General features: G+C 30.5%; 1 protein-coding gene and 1 long non-coding RNA gene across 3 annotated transcripts in view; one reads left to right on the top strand and one right to left on the bottom strand.

Moving 5' to 3' along the window:
• The window catches only part of gli3 (GLI family zinc finger 3), a 340422-nt gene that overhangs the window by 5413 nt on the left and 312700 nt on the right, over positions 1-22309 (top strand). The window lies entirely within an intron of this gene.
• Positions 6079-22097, bottom strand: LOC137489282 (uncharacterized). 2 transcript variants are annotated; one of them, XR_015524809.1, is made up of 6 exons: positions 21215-22097; positions 8762-9243; positions 8537-8658; positions 8049-8163; positions 7266-7377; positions 6079-6323 (listed from the first exon to the last, which is right to left on the bottom strand). It is a non-coding gene; the product is annotated as an uncharacterized LOC137489282 (long non-coding RNA). The 2 variants fall into 2 exon arrangements; XR_015524810.1 differs by having other exon boundaries at positions 8762-8821; positions 21453-21604.

The raw sequence follows: 22309 nt of genomic DNA, 5'->3' as shown, positions 1-22309 counted from the left end.
ATACTGATGTCCAATTTCTAGGCTTTATTGGTGATGATGGACAGGATTGTTGGACCATTATTGCCTTTTCAGCTCATTAGTAGAGGACAGAAACTAGCCAGACAAAAATGTGTCAATTGTTGAGTGGGCAAAATTTTTTTTTATTTTTTGCTATTATTCTTGCCAGAATAAAAAAAATTTTTTTTTTAGAGTAACCCATGTTCTGTTGTCATTGATATTTAACTTTAATAGGTAGAACTGTCCGAGATATAAACACAAGTGAGTGATGCATCAAACTTTTATTTAAAAAATCTTGAAAAGTTATAAAACTTTATAATCATTCATTAATTTTCTTTTTGGCTTAGTTCCTTTATTAATCTGGGGTCGCCACAGCGGAATGAACCGCCAATTTATCCAGCATATGTTTTACACAGCGGATGCCCTTCCAGCTGCAACCCGTTCTCATTTACAACAACAGACAATTTAGCTTACCTAATTCACCTAAAATGCATGTCTTTGGACTGGGGAAAACCCGAGCATCTTGAGCAAACCCACGCAAACACGGGGAGAACATGCAAACTCCACACAGAAATGCCAACTGACCCAGCCAAGGCTTGAACCAGCGACCTATTTGCCTTGAGTCGAGAGCGCTACCCACTGCCCCACCCCGTCACCCAACTTTGTAATCATAATAAATTATAAAAATAATGAAAAATAATTATTTTTAAAATTAAATAATAAAATTGAACAATATTAAAGATGTGACAGAGTCTTAAAAAGTCTTAAATTTGACACTATGATATCTTCAGAAACCCTTTTTTTTTTTACAAGACTTCAGTCTATAATCTGAAAAAAAAACATTATGGTAAGAAGACATAACTTAATTTGTGTGATATTTAATTTATTAATAATATGTTTAGGCACTATGCAGTGTTGTTCTATGGTTTCTGACGGTTCAGTTCGCGAATTAGGTAATTAACAAAATTTCTCCATAATTTGCAAGTGTTTTTTTATATATTAAATCATCTATTGATCGTACAGATAAAAGAGGCATCATTTGAAATGATAAAAAGTCGTGCATTTGTGCATATTTCTGTTATCTTTATACTCAAAATAGCAGAACATTGTTTTTGTAAAATAATCATGGTGCGCAGTGGGTATCGCTATCGCCTCAAAGCAAAAAGTTTGTTGGTTGAAGCCCTGGCTGAGTCAGTTGGTGTTTCTGTGTGGAGTTTGCATGTTCTCCCCATGTTGGCGTGGGTTTCCTCTATAGTTGCTCTATAATTATAATCTATAATTAATGCTGTTTACACAGTTTTAAAAGTGTTTATAATATCTTAAAATGTGTTATGTAAAATGTGTTTTACTACCTGGATCTTGTCTGACTCCGCATTTATGGATAATTCCACCAATACCGCCAAGTTAAAAAAGTAATTTGTAATTTTGTAATTTGAGTAGTTTTTACGAAGAGTAATTTGTACTTTTACTTGAGTACTTTTTAACACCAGTACTTTTACTTGTAATTGAGTACAATTTCAGCAATGTAACAGTACTTGTAATTGAGTACATTTTTTTTGTACTCTTACCACCACTGCTGATTTTTTATATAATAATGCTTATTTTTCCAAAAAAAATTATATTGCATTTGATTCAGATTTTTAATGCACCTATCTGATATAGGCCTACTTAAAGAAAAGGCTGGGTAAATCATCCTAAAAATGCTTCTGATTTTTGTAAAATAATTCGACCAAAAATAGATCCCTTTGAACCCACACTTTTTATATATTTTGACTTTTTATCATGTAATATTTATCTTTAGAAATAACAACACCCAAGAATTTTACCTAATTTTTAGCTAGAATGTTGAACTGTTGTGTTTCGGTATGGTTATGGAGTGCCATTAGCTCACATATTTTAAATTCATTTGCAGACCAGAAGCATTTGAAAAATGGCAACTGAAATCTACTCTGCATAACCGAGAAATAGTGGTATCATCTGCAAATTCACTTATTGTTAAGTCACTCCCTAAAGCATTCAAAGGTCTAATAACTCATGCAGTTTTTCACATATAGTGCTAATAATTTAGCTACTAAAATAAATTAATAAATAAGGACTTGTTTGATCCCCTTATCTAATACCTTTATTATTGTTTTACATCATCAAACTCCCAAATGGTAATGATACTAAATGTGTCTATACAACATTTCTATTTCTTTAACAAATGTATGACCAAAATCAAAGAAATTCAATATATGTCAAATAAATTTGTGTTCTGCAGTATCAAATGCCTTGTTGAAACCAAGAAATAAAACAAACCCATCCTCTTGAATTAAATGTCCATAATCAACTAGATCTGAGTCTGATGTTGTTGTGAATTAGCCTTTCTTTAATAAAACCAGACTAAGTTGTACTTAAAACTTAATTCAAGATTCAAGAAAACTTAATTCTAAATTTCAATCTATTAGCTATAGCAGATGGAAAAATGTTATAATCCACATTGTATAGAGTAATCGGCCTCAAATTCTCAATATCTTTGTTTTGATTTTGGATCACACATTCACACATCACACATTTCTTTATATTTAGTATCAATCTGTGGAATAGTCTTTAACCTTTTTGAGAAATTGAATAGCATTATTTTAAGAACATATTGAAGGTTAAATATTACTATAAATTGAATTCATTTTATCATATATCAGTTTAGAGACCGTAATTATCGTAACCTTGATAACTAAAGTATGAACAGCATTACTTTGATGCCTCCTCTTTTCTAATTGACAAAATAAGCTGTGTTCTTCTCTCCTTATTCCATCCATTTTGCCCGAGATCTTACAAAAGCTCCTTGTGCTTTCATTACATACATGCTGTCTAATTTAGCTTGAAGAGTGATTTACTTTTCCACATCTTTAACTATATCTTGTGTGTTACAGCAAGCATTATTTTCCTGAATTATCCAAAACTCCTTTTGCATTATATCACTTCTTTTGTTAACCAAACCGAATTGAAATTTCCCTTGTTTTAAATTTAAAGTACTCCCATTCAATCCCCCTGGAATTTAAAGAGAAATCATTCTCAACCTCATTAATTAGGTTTCTTATTTGCAAAAAAAAAAAAAAAAAAAAAAAAAAAAAAAAAAAAAGAAAGAAAAAAATGAAGAAAATTAGGTTTCTCATTTTGCAAAATTGCCAAATAATGCTATTAAGATGATGACTTGTAAAGCTAGAAGGATATCTATCCATCTATTCATCAGGTGCCCAGTTAAAATCATCTCCAATTAGTACAACATTCATATTTATTTTGATAGAACATCTATAACAACCTCTTATAAATCTGGTAATAAAGACTTGATTTGCCTAGCACTATTACAGCCATACACATTCAATACAATAACAAAAATAATCACAGCAGTAAGCCAATGTCCACAATCATCAGACTAAAAAGTCACAACCTTCCCAGGACAACTGTTGAGGCATATGGCTAGACCTGCTTATCAATTAGAACTATGACTGAACAGAATTATGTCTCCCCACTTTACTTTCCTAAATGCTTCATCTTTTATAATAGAATGACTTTCTTGAAGAAAAACTGTGATTTCTGCTCCTAAGCAAAAATAAATAAATAAAAATTTAAAATTATATATATATATATATATATATATATATATATATATATATATATATATATATATATATATATATATATATATAATCTGTACTTTATTTTAGGCTATTTTTCCATTTTATTTTGTCCATTGCATTCAGTGAACAAAGAGATAAACTAGATTTTAGTCAGAACATATTTCACTGGAACTTACAGTGAACAAGGAAAAAATGTCACAGAACAGTCGGAAGGAAAAAAAAATTGTAAAGCAAAAATTGTCTCAATAACAAGCTTTTCCCTAATTCTGATCTTTTATCATTCTGGAAAATTTTGCTTTCCCTCAATGAAAGCTAATGGACCCCGAAAGTACGCCCCTTTCCCATCTGCTCAAGCTTGTTTAATGCCTGGCCAAAGCACTTGCCTCGCCTCTCAGTCCTCTCTAATTAAGTCCTCCGCAAGTGTTATCACAGGTAAATAGCATTATAAAATGCCCTTTTCGAAATCGAGTGCCCCCTGGAGAACCCCCTTTCTTCTTTAGTTTTATTGGCAGTCAGAAGAAGTACAATACTGCCATCTACTGTACTGAGAGGTGACCACAATGGGACATCACATTTTTATTGCTAAATACAGGAAAATACATAACAGTACAAAAAACATAAAATACAGCATCAATCAATAAGTGACAATGACAAAAAGTACAGTAAAACATGAAAAAATGTAATTAACAATAACATCATAAAAAGTGAGAAAAAAGAAAAGCATAAAAGGTTTTTGCTTTTACATGGCTTTATTTAAGATATAATCTGCTGTGTTACAAAGATAGAGAAGAGACAAAAAATAAAATCATTCTTAATTCTGTGTACAAACTGTTTCTCTCCGGAAGTTCATGACAGCTTTAAAGGATGCTTCTGGCTCATTAGTTATTTCTTTACTATCGACACATAATTTTTTATCCTCTTAGTGATTTAGAAGATTTTCTTTACCATATAAAATGTACAGGATCTACATTTTTTACTTTTCCACAGTGCAATTATAATCATATCTAGTGCTTTTTATACTTTATTCTCACACTTGAGATTTTAACAAGACTAATATTAGTAACATTATTATCAGTAACTACTAGTTAAATTAGTTATCATTTAACAGTGATTTTTTTAACAGGTATGTATTTTTATGTAATTATATATTTACATATGAAGTGGCAGCACATTGTAGACCATGTAAAATAATAGCACGAAAGAGAAATTCTCCATGCCACAACACATTTAGTTATACATCAGTATAAAAAAAACATAATTTAAAATACTTTTTATTTAGTTATAACACTTTTAAATTACATAAATTTAAACAAGATTTCGCTGTATTTATAATTTTATTTTAATCAGGCGCTACAAACTATACCTATTACAACTTCAGTGAACCAATAGGATCACCAAGGGTCCTTCAGCCAATGATAACTATGATGAATGATGAAATGATGAATGATGAAAGTTCATAAAGTTCCTTTTACAGCGTTGATGTTGTAATATAATTAAAATATAATCAGTTAAATAGACTTAAGTATCCATTTGGCTGCTAAAGCATAAAAAGAGATGATTGTAAACGCAGCGATTTTGTATGGGATGACTGTTGACCGGAAACCCTAGGGCTGGCTGATTGAAATTAAAAGCCATATACCCCTTTTCCGGGGGTGGAGTGCTCGCTTTCTCAAGATTTAAAGTAACTTAGAGAAGTGTTTAAACTGTCATATGTGTTTTTGGCCTTAAATTCATGCACACAATTAAATGTTTGTTGCAGTCGAGTTAACTGTCATGGATATTATACTTATAAATTTTGTCAACTCGCAGGTTCAGCCAAGTTCACTTCTTTTATGAACCTCAACGGCAGCTAATATGAAGTTTTAAAGGTGAGTTGTTCTTCCACAGTCCTAAATGTAACCCACTAGCTTGCGGTATAGAATTTAAGTAAATTTAGATAGTTTGAGCAAAGTAAATGTAATTGGACCAGTTCAATCAGAAGATAAGGTTTGCCCGTGGAGAGAGATGATTCAACAACATTGGACAAATTAAAACAACAAAATTTGAGGTACACTGTAAACGATTTCTTGTTAAATTAACAGTAAGTTACTGGCAACAATTATCCAGTAGCTGCTGTATTTCATAAAACAGTAACATTACTGTATTACTAATTACTTTAGTATTACATTTACTGTCAAATGTAATACATCATTTTACTGTTTTCTTTTTTTACTGTAACACAAATTACAGTAGTGATACACATACTGCAAAACTGAAAACAGTATTTTACTGTACATTTTTACCATGCAGAACTACGGTATTTTAACGTTACTTTCATTATTACTGTATAGTATTTTACAGTTATTAAATGTTATTTTATTGTATTTAATAGTGCTACTTTATAATGAGCAAAAATGTTCAAAAATTGCACAAATATTATTTTAACTGTTCAAGAAATACAAGAAAAATAAAGAAACTGAACTTTTTACTTCACAATAAAAGTTTATTGTGTAAACCCTACTGAAACAGTAGCAATTATTCAATATAACAAAGCAACAGAACACTAATGAACAATTGATCATTAAAACCAGTCAACAATTAATGCATCAAAAAGTATTACAATTTTAAAAACAGGTGAAAATACTGCTACAAGACAGGAAATGATGAAGGCCAAATTATGTTGTGGAAAAGGGACAGTGAAAAAGGGCAGGAGCACTTCTGATGATCCTGCAAAAATGACAAGCAAAATCAATCACTGGAGTAAAAACTAATCATGCCTCAAATTATTTCATTCATTTAGAAACCAAACACCGCACTGCTGTTTCATATATATAAAACACTGTTTTTTATCGTTTTTGTTGGCAAAATACAGATTGTTGTCTATTTACAATTACACTAACGTTAATGGGGAAAAGATCAGTCAACACTAGTCAAGTGTCTACACAGGTATATAAAAAATAAAGTCTCATCTTAACTTAATGTCTGACTCAGTATAGCTTGAATATCTGATTCCATGACCACACTAGCGCTTCCACGAATTTAAGAGGGGTGAACACAGTTCATTCTGACCTTAAGAGGCTACATATTTAAAATAAATAAATAAAATAATATAATTTAACGTGACTAATGTTAATCCAGTACTTTTAAGCTTTTAACATGTGAAAATCTACTTCTAACTTACAGACAAGATTACGTAAGAGAACATGAAAGCCGTGGGTGATTTAAAAAAATATATATGCTAATGATAATTTACTGACATTTGGTTCGCATAAAACAAAGTAATCACTTAGCATTAAATTTTGGCAAAATCTGCCGAGAGGCGCAGCAACACGATCAAATGTGTTAAAGTTGAGCAGAGAACTGAAGAGTAGTCAAGCAGTCTATTACATGAAATGTTTGTGGAAATATTCTGCGGTCAATTCATATTACTGTATTTCAATATGCAGTGATGGCATGTCAGTGAGACAAATAAATATTATTACACCTCACCAGTGACATTTCCTTAAAAAATTAAATCATCATGACGTTACTGTGCACAGCATCAGTAAAACGTTAAGAATAATTTAAATACCAATTTTTTTAAAACAGTCACTGCTGATTACAAACTAACATTAAAAATAGGCTTACAGAAATCCTTAATGCATGATAATATGAAGATTTATTACTCACTGATGTCGAAGCACTTCCAGGTTGTCAGAGATGTAGACAGGACAGAATATGTGCCATCAAATGTGCTCTTGTGCAGCCTTTGTTGGACATCAAGGTAGAATGTTCACCCACACTGTAAAAAAAAAAAAAATCTGTTATTTTACATGTTTTTTCCCAGCAGCTAGAGTCATTGGTTAAGTCAAGTGGTTTAAAATAATTTTATTTATTAAATACTTGCTTGACCATATATAGATGTAAAAGTAATCAAAATAAATTATTATTATTATTATTATTATTATTATTATTAAAATGTGTGGGATACTAAGCATGTTGGTCTACAGAGAGAAGTAAATGTTTACTTTAATCATTGATCCTAATGAATCTATTTCTGAACTACATCCAACCTTGCCTCGGAAACAGCATTTTTGAGCATTTAGATCAGGGGTGCTCAACCCTGTTCCTGGAGATCTACCTTTTCACAGAGCTCACCTGCAACCTTGATCAAGAACACCTGTCTTTAATTACCAAGTGCTCCTTCAGATACTATTTAGTTTGTTTAGTTGCGTTTAATCAGGGTTGGAGCTAAACTCTGCAGAAAGGTTGATCTCCAGGAACAGGGTTGAGCACCCCTGTTTAAGACAATGAAAAATAAGACATCTAGATGATATTTTATATTCAATCATTTGTGAAATTTAAATGACTTATATTCAGTATATACATAACATAAAATTAGAATAACAATAAAAAAATAATACTCTATGCCAAATAAAATACTTCAAATCTAAATAAAGCATGTGTTTTTACCTAAAGGTTCCTTTCCTCCAGTTAGTTTAGTTGCAGATCCCTCCACATCTGTGCTTTATTTGGTTCTTGACTTAAGAGTAACTGGTGTCACATTCCAGGTCCATCACAATCTGAGCTAGAAAGACAATATGGCAAAAGACAAGACACATATAAATAAGTCTCAGAATAAAATATTTAAAAGGATAGTTTACTTTTCTGCCACCATTACTCCATGTGTTTTAAATCCATTAAAATTTCTGTTGAACACTAAAGCAGATATTTTGAAGAATGTTAGAAACCAGTAACTATTGACATCCATATTAGAACCAAATTTCTTTAAAAAAATATGAGTTTGTGTTTAATGGAACAAAAAAAAACTATTTTGAAACAAGTGGAGAATGCCAAAGATGCTATTATTTTCTTTTTTGGGTAAACTGTCCCTTCAATTGAAGTGTCACTCATTACTCATAAAAACTGATGTATCACTTGAGGAAAACTAAATCAAGTACCTCCTGTGAGCAAGCAGAATCATTATGCCATTGTATTCAGCCAACTGACCCAGCCGAGGCTCGAACCAGCAACCTTCTTGCTGTGAGGCGACAGCACTAGCTACTGTGCCACTGCGTCGCTACTGGAAGAAGAAAAAGAGGTTGTACATGAAACTCCTCACAACAAATCTGTGAACAGCTTGACATTTCAAAATCTAATCAAAATGAGGAAGACATCAACATTACCTTGAATAATCAAGTGAGGAGTGATTGGTAGCATCAGTTTTTCAACATCAATTGCTGTAGCTGCAAAAAAGATAAATATAATAAGAGTAAAATAAGACTTTTAACATTTAATAATCTAAATCTATGGTACAACCCTACCAATCTGTATGGGGTTCAAATAAATTTGTATACAAATCATTCCCTACACCTGAAACACCAAAAATAAAATGTACAATTAATGACACACTAACGTTATACAATAAGCTCATTAACCAGTGAGAAATAGACAATTAATATGAATTATGTTAATATTAACGTTAGCTTAAAAGACATCAACTGAATTTTATTATCAGCTCAATTTAATAAAACAGTTTAGACTTGTTTCATTGGGAGTTTAGTTTGAATAACTAAGTTAACTTACATTTAACAAATTTAACCATAATGATAACTTAGTCAAAATGACCACATGAAGACCAGAGCTTTCCTTAACGTTAAACGTTTAACTTTTCATTATGACTTTGCCTTCATCTCACCCAGATAGCAGGCAGTAATCGGCCCGAGCTCGGCTGCCCTCCGGCGCCTCCGGCTCAGACTCGGCATCGGCGAGTGTTATCCGGGCCGAGTGCGGCCCGCAGCTCGCTCGCGCACATGCGGTTGTGATGTGGCTGTAAAGCACTGGCCCGATTCCGGTCAACCATATCCGGCCCGAGTCTGTCTGTAGAGTCCTGGCCGCTTCTGGCAAGGACTCGGCTGATGGCAACTGATTAAGTTCTTATTTTATCTAGTAATCTCTTAGCTCCACGTTTAATGATAATTTGAGAAAATATTCATGGTACGATAGCAAAAAAAGAAAATGAAAAAAAAAGAATAATTAGTGTGGATGGTCGCAATGTTTAGACGCAAAAAAAACAATATTATTTATAAATAGATTATACATGTCATCTAGAGAAAAACTATGTAAAATTCGCTTATTTTTGAGATAGCACGCTCCTGTGCTGACTGTTTTTTTTTTAAAGCAGAAGTTGGTTTCATAATAAACACATGCGTGACTAAACTCATGATCCAAACTCCAATCCAGACGGTGGCGGTAATGCTCCAAAAAGCTGGTTGTCAACCACCATGGCACGAAGATCACAAGAAGAAGAAGTTTGGTTTTTCAAAGATTTTACGTGGATTCCGGTCAGAAAGGTAAGCTTTTTACTGCTTGTGTACTGTATAATTAGCGAATTTAGAGCTTAAAACATTTCCACAGTGTTTGGTTGTAACAGCGTTTAGTAATTTAAAACAATTTGATACGAAATGTTTGATACGTTTGATACGAAATGTAACACGACTGGAGCTAATGTATGCTAACGCTAACAGTTACAAACACGTCTGAAAGTTCCTTTTCCTTTTACACAATGTTAGATTGTAACGTGTGTAGTAACTGAAAACTATTTTAATTATTTTAAAGAAACATGAAACGAATTTGTGTGTATGCTAACTTTGCGTTAAAGAAAGTTATAGAAGTAAAGTTGGTTTTATATTTGCACATTCGCACTTACGCTCCCCTAATAAAATATTAGAAAACTATTGTTTGCAAATTCCAAATAGCGAAATCACACTAGCAGACAACTATTATCAAACTACAACAGCGTTCATGGTCAAAGAAATCATGCTAGTGTTGTTTGAAGTGTTACTTGCATGAGATTTCAGACCGAATATTTAATATCGCGTGAAAAACAACAAAGGGATTGTGTCACAAGTTCTCAGGTTGTTGAAAAACGAACAAAAGGAATTCAGCCAACTACTATAACGGTACACATCACTTACATTTTGCATTACAATGACATGTTTTTATTGATTAATATATTTCATGTAATTTTATATATATATATATATATATATATATATATATATATATATATATATATATATATATATATATATATACATACACACAAATTTTTTATGTTTCTGATTTGTATGTAACCTTGTCATTTGATTTGTTTAAATAGGTTTTGAAATCATGGCCTGTGCACATCAACATCTGTGGACCCTGCAGAACATGCATGCAACCTGTGCCTTGCTGTTTTCCTTAGAGGGTCTTACCCATTGTCTTAACTAAATATTGTAACACTGTCATTTCTGTTTTTTCTGTTTATGACATGTTGTTGTACATTAAACTATCATTATATCATAAATAGTGTGCATTTATTATGATCATTATAATTTGTTGATCCTACAATGATTGGACAACAAAAAAAATTACACATTTACATACACAATGAAAAACAAACACTACAGAAATTATGCTCTAAAATATTACTATAAACTATTGTAGAACATATATTTCTCCAAACTTACTTGTGAGTGATAGATATTATTATTACAGATGTCTGATATTAATTTGTTGATGCTACAATTATTTCACAACAAAATATTAAGATATTTACATTCATGAAAAACACACTACAGAAATTATGCTCACAAATATTAATAAAAAATTTCACACCATATTTTTCTCAAAAAGTGCTCGTGAGTGATAGGGGATATTATGACTGATGTCTGATATTAATTTGTTAATCCTAAAATGATTGAACAACAAGATATTACGATATCTGTGTTTAACATGAAAAACATACTGTAGAAAATATGATTAGAATTATCAATATAAATTTATTTACAAGATATATTTATGAAAAGCTACTTATGAGTTATACACAATATTATTACTGATGCCTAATATTAATTTGTTGATGCTACAATGGTTGGACTTAAAGAAATTTAGACATATACATCCACAATGAAAAACACTACAGAAAATATGCAAACAAATATTAATATAAATTATTTCTCAACATATATTTATGAAAATGTACTTGTGAGTGATAGATAATATAATTATTGATGTCTGATATTAATTTATTGATCCTACAATAATTGTAAAGCAAGATATTAGGATATCTGCATTTACCATAAAAAAAAAACTGAGGAAAAAATGCTTATAATTATCAATATAGTTTTTTTTTTACAAAATAAATTTATGAAAAGCTACTTGTGAGTCATAGATAATATTATTACTGATGGCTGGATTTTTAATTTCTTTATCCTACATTTATTTCACAACAAGATATTAAGATATTTAGATTCATAAAAAACACTACAGAAATTATGCTTATAAATATTAATATTAATTCATATCTAACATACATTTATTAAACGGTGCTTGTGAGTGATAGACAATATTACTGCTGATGTCTGATAATAGTTTGTTGACGCTACAAACAAGATATTAAGATATTTACATTTATGAAAAAGACACACTACAGCAATTATGATCATAAATATTAATGATTTTTTTTTACACCATATATTTCTCTAAAAGTACTTGTGAGTGATAGATAACATTATGACTGATGTCTGATATTTATTTCTTTATCCTACACTGATTTCACAACAGCATATTAAGACATCTGCGTTTACTATAAAAAACATGCTGTGGAAAATATGCTTATAATTATCAATATAATTTATTTACAACATATATTTATGAAAAGCTTCTTGTGAGTGATAGACAATATTACTGCTGATGTCTGATAATAGTTTGTTGACACTAAAATTATTGTGAAACAAGATATTAAGATATCAACGTTTACCATGAAAAATATGTACTGTAGAAAATATGCTTATAAAAATTAAAATTAAATTGTTTGCAACACGTATTTATATAAGGCTACTTGTGAGTGATAGGGGATATCATAACTGATGTTTGATGTTCAATTGTTGATGCTACAGTGATTGGGCAACAAAATATTAAGATATTTACATTCACTGTGATGAAAAACACTACAGAAATTATGCTTATAAATATGAGAATAAATTCATTTACAACATATAGTTGTGAAAATGTACTTGAGAGTAATAGATAATATACTTATTGATGTCTGATTTTAATTTGTTAATCCTACAATGATTTTGAAACAAGATATTAATATATTTTACAATAAAAAAAAAAACAATATAGAAAATATGCTTTAAAAGTCCACCTTAATAATTGTTGTGCACAATAGTAAAATAATATTTCAATGGTGGTGGTAATGGTGGTATTGATTTCAAACATGAATCTTTATTCTTGTTGTACTTGTATAACTTATTTTAAGAATATTATAAGTATTTTTGTCACTTTTTATGTTAGCCTAAAGTCAAAGTCATTAATGTTTTTTTTTTTTTTAAATATATATAAAATAGTTTCCCAGAGATGGGTTGTGGCTGGAAGGGCATCCGCTGCATAAAATCTTGCTGGATAAGTTGGCGGTTCATTCCGCTGTGGCGACCCCCGATTAATAAAAACTAAGCTGAAAAGAAAATGAATGAATGACTTAATAAAAATATTTTTTATTAGCATAATTTTTGCAGCATTTGTCTACATGTTCTAGTGTACTCATCATTTCTTTTACTAATAACATCTCTTTCAATATTATTTTGTATTTTTTCAAGTTTGCTTACAACCACAGCATGTATTTAATCTTTTTATTTAAAAATATAAAATTATGTTTTTTATACATTGTAATTTAACCAATTTTTCCCACATCAATCTTCATGTTGTGGTGACATCAATTGTTTTACTGATAATATTTAGTTATTTAAATATTTTTCTCGTATTATTTAAGTTTGCCTATAATCAATCTTCTATACATTTACAGGTGTAAAAAAGTACTTTAAAATATATTAGTTTAAGCAAAATTATTTCCCACATGAGTCTTCATTTTATGTTGTACTCACATCAATTATTTTACTAATGTGCACAGCAATTATTATGGTGAACTTTTAAAGCATATTTTCTAGAGTTTTTTTTTTTTTTTCAAAATCATTATATTAACAAATTAAAATCAGACATCAATAAGTATATTATCTATTACTCTCAAGTACATTTTCACAACTATATGTTGTATTGTAAATGAATTTATATTCATATTTATAAGCATAATTTCTGTAGTGTGTTTCATCACAGTCAATGTAAATATCTTAATATCTTGTTGCCCAATCACTGTAGCATCAACAAATTAACATCAGACATCAGTCATAATATCCCCTATCACTCACAAGTAGCCTTATACAAATACATGTTGTAAACAAATTTATATTATTATTTATAAGCATATTTTCTACAGTACATATTTTTCATGGTAAACGTTGATATCTTAATATCGTGTTTCACAATAATTGTAGCATTAACAAACTATTATCAGACATCAGCAGTAATACTGTCTATCACTCACAAGAAGCTTTTCATAAATATATCTTGCAAATAAATTTATATTGATAATTATAAGCATATTTTCCACAGCATATGTTTTTTATAGTAAACACAGATATCTTAATATTTTGTTCCACAATCATTGTAGGATTAACAAATTAAAATCAGCCATCAGCAGTAATATTGTCTATCACTCACAAGTAATTTTTGAGAAATATATGGTCTACATTAACTAATATTAATATGTATGCACATAATTTCTGTAGTGTGTGTTTTTCACAGTGAATTTAAATGTTAATAGCTCGTTGTCCAATCATTGTAGGATCAACAAATTAAAATCAGCCATCAGTAATAATATTGTCTATCAGTCACAAGTACATGTTTCTACAATTAGCAAAATATGAACCTATAGTTGTAATTACAATGTAACAAAACAGTTAAAACAATGAACAACACATACAGTGTCCAATCATTGTAGCATCAACATATTAAAATTAGTCATCGGTTATCATATTGTCTATCACTTACAAGTACCTTTTTATATATGTTTATATGTTGTAAATGAATTTATATAACTATTTGTGATCATAATATCAGTAGTTTATTTTTTTCAGTGAATGTAAATATCTTAATATCTTGTTTTACAATCATTGTAGGATCAACAAATTAACATCAGACATCAGTAATAGTATTGTCTATAACTTACAGAAATTTGTGGAGAAATATATGGTGTAAAATAATTTAAATGAAAATTTACGACCATGTTTTTTTAGTGTATGATTTTCACAGTGAATGTAAATAACTTAACTTCTTAATGTCCAATCATTGTAGGATCAACAAATTGCTTTCAGACATCAGTAATAATATTATCTATCACTCACAAGTACCTTTTGAGAAATATATGTCAGAAAAAAATTATATAAATATTTGTGTGAATATTTACTGTAGTGTGTTTTTCAGTGTGAATGTAAATATCTTGTTTCACAATAATTGTAGCATCAACAAACCATTATCAGACATCAGCAGTAATATTGTCTATCACTCACAAGAAGCTTTTCATAAATATATGTTGTAAATAAATTTATATTGATAATTATAAGCATATTTTCCACAGCATATGTTTTTTATAGTAAACACATATGTCTTAATATCTTGTTGTGTAATCATTGTAGGATAAAGAAATTAATATCAGACATCAGTCATAATATTATCTATCACTCACAAGTACTTTTAGAGAAATATATGGTGTAAAAAAAATTCATTAATATATATGATCATAATTGCTGTTGTGTGTTTTTTTCATAAATGTAAATATCCTAATATCTTGTTTCACTATAATTGTAGCGTCAACAAACTAATATCAGACATCAGCAGTAATATTGTCTATCACTCACAAGAAGCTTTTCATAAATATATAATGTATATTAAAATTTGTGTGCATAATTTCTGCAGTGTGTTTTAATTATTGTAAATATGTAAATATCTTGTTTCAAAATCATTGTAGGGTCAGCAAATAAACATCAGGCATCAATAATTATATTGTCTATCACCAACAAGCACATTTTAATAAATATATGGTTTGCATTAATTTATATTCATTTTTATGTGCACATAATTTCTGTAGTGTGTGTTTTTCATTGTAAATGTAAAAATCTTAATTTCCTAATGTCCAAATGTTGTAGGAGCAACAAATTAAAATCAGACATCGTTAATAATATTATCTATAACTCACAAGGACCTTTTCATAAATATATCCTGTACATTAATTAATATGCTTTATTTATGCACATAATTTCTGTAGTGTGTGTTTCATTGTGAATGTAAACATCCTGATATCTTGTTTCACAATCATTGTAGGGTCAGCAAATGAACATCGGACATCAGTAATACTATTGTCTATCACTCACAAGCACCGTTTAATAAATGTATGTTAGATATGAATTAATATTAATATTTATAAGCATAATTTCTGTAGTGTTTTTTATGAATCTAAATATCTTAATATCTTGTTGTGAAATAAATGTAGGATAAAGAAATTAAAAATCCAGCCATCAGTAATAATATTATCTATGACTCACAAGTAGCTTTTCATAAATTTATTTTGTAAAAAAAATTATATTGATAATTGTAAGCATATTTTCCAGTTTGTTTTTTTCATGGTAAATGCAGATATCCTAATATCTTGCTTTACAATTATTGTAGGATCAATAAATTAATATCAGACATCAATAGTTATATTATCTATCACTCACAAGTAGCTTTTCATAAATATATCTTGTATATGAATTTATAAGAATATTTATAAGCATATTTTTATAGTATTTTTCTTGCATTTCAAAACAAGTTTATTTAAAAAGCACACTTCATACACAATGATAATTTAAGAATAAATCCATTACATCTCCTATTTCATCATTTTATCATGCAATTTCATTGATTACAAACACAAATCACAAAAGGTCTGCTGGTCTTCCTATTGCAGCTCTATATTGACACATGGGACATGAAACAAACATTGGCAAGAATCTCACTTAATATGTAATGATAGTACAACTTATTACATTACTATGTAATATGTGGCAATTATGTATAAAAATATTGAGCAAGTACATGCAAGTAAAAAAAAAAACATTCCAAAGTGAATAATAGCATTGTAAATCCCCAAATGCATAGATTCTCATTTTGGACTCTTTTCGTCCACATGAGCTGAACTCATTTCATGACACTGTTATTTGCTGTCTTGAAAATAGTTTTTTTATTCACATGTACTTCAGCAGAGTGACATTTTAAAGGAGGGAGCCAGTGGTGAAGTTCACAAGTCTCAATCTGGCCATCTTTTGCTTGCGTACAATCTGTAAATAATTAGGAAAAAGAAGAGGGGAAAAAACATATATAGTTATTCATATTACACATGAACATGTATACTTGTGTAAAGTGTATATACATTAATCATAACTCAAAAATCAGTGTATAAAATTACCATTCTATACTAATATACTATTCTAAATTACTAAGTCTATTCTAAAAGTTTTATGTTTTTAAATTTTTTTAATATAATGTATACATAAACATGTCTGTGATATATTGTTTGCAGATTATTTTATTAAGATTTAGTAGGCTTACTATAGACAGTGAACGTTAGCAGCTTGATTTTACAAACTGGTAGTTTGTAGACGGTCCCTCAAAAAAGCGATGACGTCACCTCCTTCATAGAGGTAAGCGTGTTTTTCTACTCCTTTAAAACGCCGAGTTTGACAGAAAAGTGTGGTGTACATTTTGCTCACAATCGACTACAACGGTAAATAATTGAATTTGGATTCTTTACTTGCTGATTAACAAACTTATTGAACGCAGAGGTCGGAATGTGCGAATATAAAACCAACTTTACTTCTATAAGAAAGTTTCTGTAGACGAATCCATTGACTAACATGGCAAAACGTGTTTTTTTCCTGATTTAACATTATAAAGTACCGTGGATGTTGAAAAAATCATTGTACAGGCGTATACTTATCCAACAGTATTAATTCTGTGATTATGTGTAAATAAAAACTAATCATTTTGGATTAATAAAATATTATTGTTTATCTTGTTTATGCAGTTGGTCACGAAAAATGATCGAAACTCGACTGTTTACTATTCTCTTTAAATTATCCAAGAGAAATATATTACTATGCACTTTAATTCATCTGTGTTAGCCTATGTGAATCAATTATATCTTTTGTTCAAGCTGTAATGGTCAGTTAATGTAAAACTGAACGTCTTAAAGCAGATTTGGATGTTTTTTTTTTTTGTTTTTTATGTTATTGACAGTGATAAATTCTGATTTAAATGAATGGGTAACAATATTTGTTGGTTAAGTCTTATTGTTCTTGTTTAACAAAGGTTAGTGAGATCATTTTGCAGCACATCACGACCAAAGAAGTCAATGGCACACTCTTTTGAACGTGAATAGGCATGTTATAGTTGTGTGCTAAAAGTCCATTATAAGCTGTAAACTGCTGATACATTTTCAACATAGATTGAGCTTTTCAGACATTACATTACTAATTGCTTCACAAACAGCTGAAATGGTTTATTGTTATTGGCTATCATCATCAAACATTTTTCACAATGGTAGGTTAATCTTCATGGGTACAGAATAATGCATGTGCTTGACCATCTTACAAATCTATGTCTCAGATTCATAAGGCTGTCACTCTGCATGAATCTCCGAATAAATCTTGTGCAACCTTCAGTGTACTGATTATTTACACTATAGGTATTATATGCATTAATTAACTTTGATAGTATTTCAGGTTTTGAACTTTTATTTACGGGAGGTTAACAACAATGTGATGTTTTATTATAGATGCATATGAGGAAGCTCGACTCAAACATCCACACGCAACTGTGATTTCTGACTAGTAGACAGATAAGGATGATGATCGCCTGTCATACATCTAAAGACAGAACAGGTTTGTTTGCAATTATTTTAAACACATACTGTCAACATTATGTCATTGATCTATTACAACCTGTGAGTTTTGCCCTGGCACTATACTAAAGTGATGTTTTGTTTTGTAAATGTATCTGATCAAGGGACAGTATAGACACATCTATACCGTGATGAAGAAAAATTACTTGGAACAAAGAGGCTGGATAAAAGGCAGGTATGAAGATTTCAGAAATCAATGCAGCACCACAAGTACCATCACCATCAATGACTATGGCAGAAATCTTAAGACCAAAATCAAAATGCACAGATACTGTACATTCCAGTACACCAGGCGTGTCCAAAAATGTTCCAAGAACATTTTCACAGTATGTCTGATAATATTTTTTCTTTTGGAGAAAGACTTATGTTTTATTTCGGCTAGAATAAAAAGCTGTTTAAATTTTTTTATGAACCATTTTAAGGTCAAAATTATTAGCCCCTTAAGTCTTCAGAACAAACCATTGTTATAAAATAACTTGCCTAATTACCTTAACTTGACTAGTTAACTTGATTAACCTAGTTAAGCCTTTAAATGTCACTTTAAGGTGTATAGAAGTGTCTTAAAAATATCTAGTCAAATATTATTTACTGCCATCATGGCAAAGATAAAATAAATCAGTTATTAGAAATGAGTTACTAAAACTAATATGTTTAGAAATGTGTGGAAAAAAATGTTTAACTCTCCGTTAAACAGAAATTGGGAAAAAAAAGACATCTCGTGATGTCTTTGTAATAATTGAAGACATCACTAAATTTGTTAAGGTGTAATGCAGCTAGAAAGTAAAGATCAACTAGAGAATATCAGCAGTGTCTATCCCACTGTTGTATTTACAGAAGTTGTATGAGAATAAGCTACAGGTTGATTTATACTAATCTGTTATTTTTCTTTTTTAGCACGACTGACTGCAGTTTTAAAATCATGCAACAGAGTCATAAAGCAGCAGTTGGGCCTGATTCTCACAAAACCAAAACAGACATGATGAAATTCCAGATGTAAACACATTTGACCTTCCTTTGGCCAATTTGATTTGGAAAAGCTTGAAAATCAACTAAAGGAGCAGCCCGAACAAATGAAGAAACTGGTAAGTTCAAGCTCTTGCTAATTTCAAAGTGTTTTAAGTTTATTTTGTTTTTTTTATTGTTTTTTTTTTGCTTCGTAGGTAGCCTACTTTTTTCCTAATTTTTTCTTTTTTTTTACATTAGTACTTGTTCACTACTAATTATCTGTTTATCTTTTAATCACAGATGGAGTGAGGACAAATGTCCATACCACGCCACTGATAAAGAAGTGGAAAAATGCATTACAAGGTAGCTACAACTTGCCCTTGACAGGGATGGAGGAAGAAAGAAGAGAAAGCTAATGTGTCAAATGTCTACATCACTATTTTGTTTTATTTTTTAAACAACAATTTAAGTGTATTAGGATGTTCCTTGATACTTGAACAATTTGTTTCTTTCATTTGCATTTATATATATATGTATATGTGTGTGTGTGTGTGTGTGTGTGTGTGTGTGTGTGTGTGTGTGTGTGTGTGTATATGTATGGTATGTGTGTGTGTGTGTGCGCCAAATTCTGAAGAAACATCTTGAGACATTTTTAATAAACGTAATACAAATAAAATTGTAAGTATAAAATTGCACAAGACGTGTATTTATATGAAATGTATAATCATCTCACTCATGTCTTGCTGTTTGTGCAATTTATTTTGTTCAAGTTTATTTAAAAATAAGTTTGACTTTATACTTCTGCAATTATATATATATATATATATATATATATATATATATATATAGATAGATAGATAGATAGATAGATAGATAGATAGATAGATAGATAGATAGATAGATAGATAGATAGATAGATAGATAGATATGTGTTTATTATTATTTTAATGTTTTATTAAAAAATGTTTCAAGATGTTTCTTCAGAATTCTGCAGTACTTTTTACAAGTTTGACTTTTAAAAAGTATGTTTTACGGATTGTCTTTGGTATTTTTAAGATGTTTCTTGCTATATCTTAAATTGGTTTCTATTTTTAGGTTTATATAAAATTTAGCTGTTTGTACAAATTTTTAATTCAAGTCTATTGGGAAAACAGGGTTGTTTTAAAAACATTGTGTTTGTGTGTAGTTTTTAGATTTTTTGTGTAAATCTTTCTGTGTGTCTTTATTGTGTTGTTTTATTGTTGTTTTTATATTGATATTCTTGTGCACTACAAAATTGTTTATAAAATTTTAGTACTATTTTTTTCTTGCAATCAATAAACGTTTAACATTTATTTATTTTGTCATTTGTCTGATTATTTTCGTTACAGAATATGTATGCAGTTTGCACTTTATTTAAAGGTTAAACGCAGTGCTTACACTTTGTGTTTACATTATAGCCTGTGTTTGCTGTTATATAAATTCAAATGGTTGTAATACCATATATCAAGTACAAAATGTAATACCAAAAGGTTTTATAAGGTGTATAAATACGGAGTCGCGCCAGCTCCGGGCCGCAGCGCACATTACCCTCGCGCCGCCCATGCGCAGCGTCGGCTCGCTTACGGCTGCCGCATCTGGCCCGATTGATTCGGGCCGGAATCGGGCAGTGAGTCCACAGGCATCCGGCCCGAGTCCGGCAGCCGGAGTTGGGCCGAGGGGTAAGTCTCCGGCAGGCAACAATCTAGCCGGAACTGGCCCGAGTGTATTTTGCTATCTGGGCAGTGTTGTGCTGAAATAGAGAATACATTAATGCAGTTAACCAAGTAAAAGTTACGTTTTTTTTTCAGGTAACGTTACTATGGTCAAAAACTCACTCAAGATAAATTCACTGTATGTTATCTAACGTTAATACCTCGCAAACACTACAAACACGGTCTGGCGTCGAATAACGTGACATAAGTACCTACAACTAAAGAAACTTGGTTAATTATTTTAAATTACACACACACACTACACGGAAATATACACAAAACAATCATTTAACGAACAGAATTCGACTTTTAAACACTTACCGAGGATGAATTCACTGGAAGAAAAGGCGACAGGTTGATTTCAAATTAGGAAAGCCGTTGCTTGCCTGGTGAAGGTCGAATCGAGTCGGCTCGGTTCTATGAATCGGCTCCTTAGAACAGTAAAGAGTCGAATCCGCCTAAAACCGATTCCTTTTTGTATATTATTGTGACACAACAATGAATCATTACTATTTCGTTATACTGCTTGGCCACACACATTTATACACATATTGCTGAATGTGCTTGTGAACACGTGTGATAAAATAATTCCCGAGCAAACGGTTCAATCCGATTCGGTGTCGTTTGAGTGATGAATCGAACCAGTGCAAACGTGATATTGATAAAATAGTATTTTTTTTTTACTTTACCAGCGAATATATTACATATATCTTTATCATATAAGATTTTAACAATAAGAATAAGGTTCGCTTGAAGTGTTTTGAGAATTAATGTTTTTTTCTCCCAGAGTTCATTTCACACCAACAAGCAAATATAATGGCGGATGAGAAAAGCCAGATCATATCATAAATATTGTGTTAAATATGTCACGAAATGAAGTTTTAACAGTTTTTCATGCGAGAATGTAGTTCTTCCAAACTTAAATCTGTGGTTTGTTTATAGATATCATGTCTAATTTTAAGTGTGCTTTGCCGATAGGGGAGATTCTGACCTCCAGTGGTTGACGGTGTTGTAAAAAAATAAATAAATGAGTGAAAAAGAAGAGAACCCAGTCCAGGAGACTCGAAACAAGCAGAATTCCTTTATTGAGACGTGTTGGTTAATCTGCAGTCATATAGCGTCTTCAAGATGTCCAATGTGTCTGCAAGAGCCTACTAGAGGTCCGCAGTCTGCAAGTT

The sequence above is a fragment of the Danio rerio genome, chromosome 24 (genome assembly GCF_052040795.2).
Source record: "Danio rerio strain M-AB ecotype USA chromosome 24, GRCz13ab, whole genome shotgun sequence".
Lineage (NCBI taxonomy): Eukaryota > Metazoa > Chordata > Actinopteri > Cypriniformes > Danionidae > Danio > Danio rerio.
The sequence above is the reverse complement of the archived record's forward strand: the minus strand, read 5'-3'. Positions and strand labels throughout refer to the sequence as shown.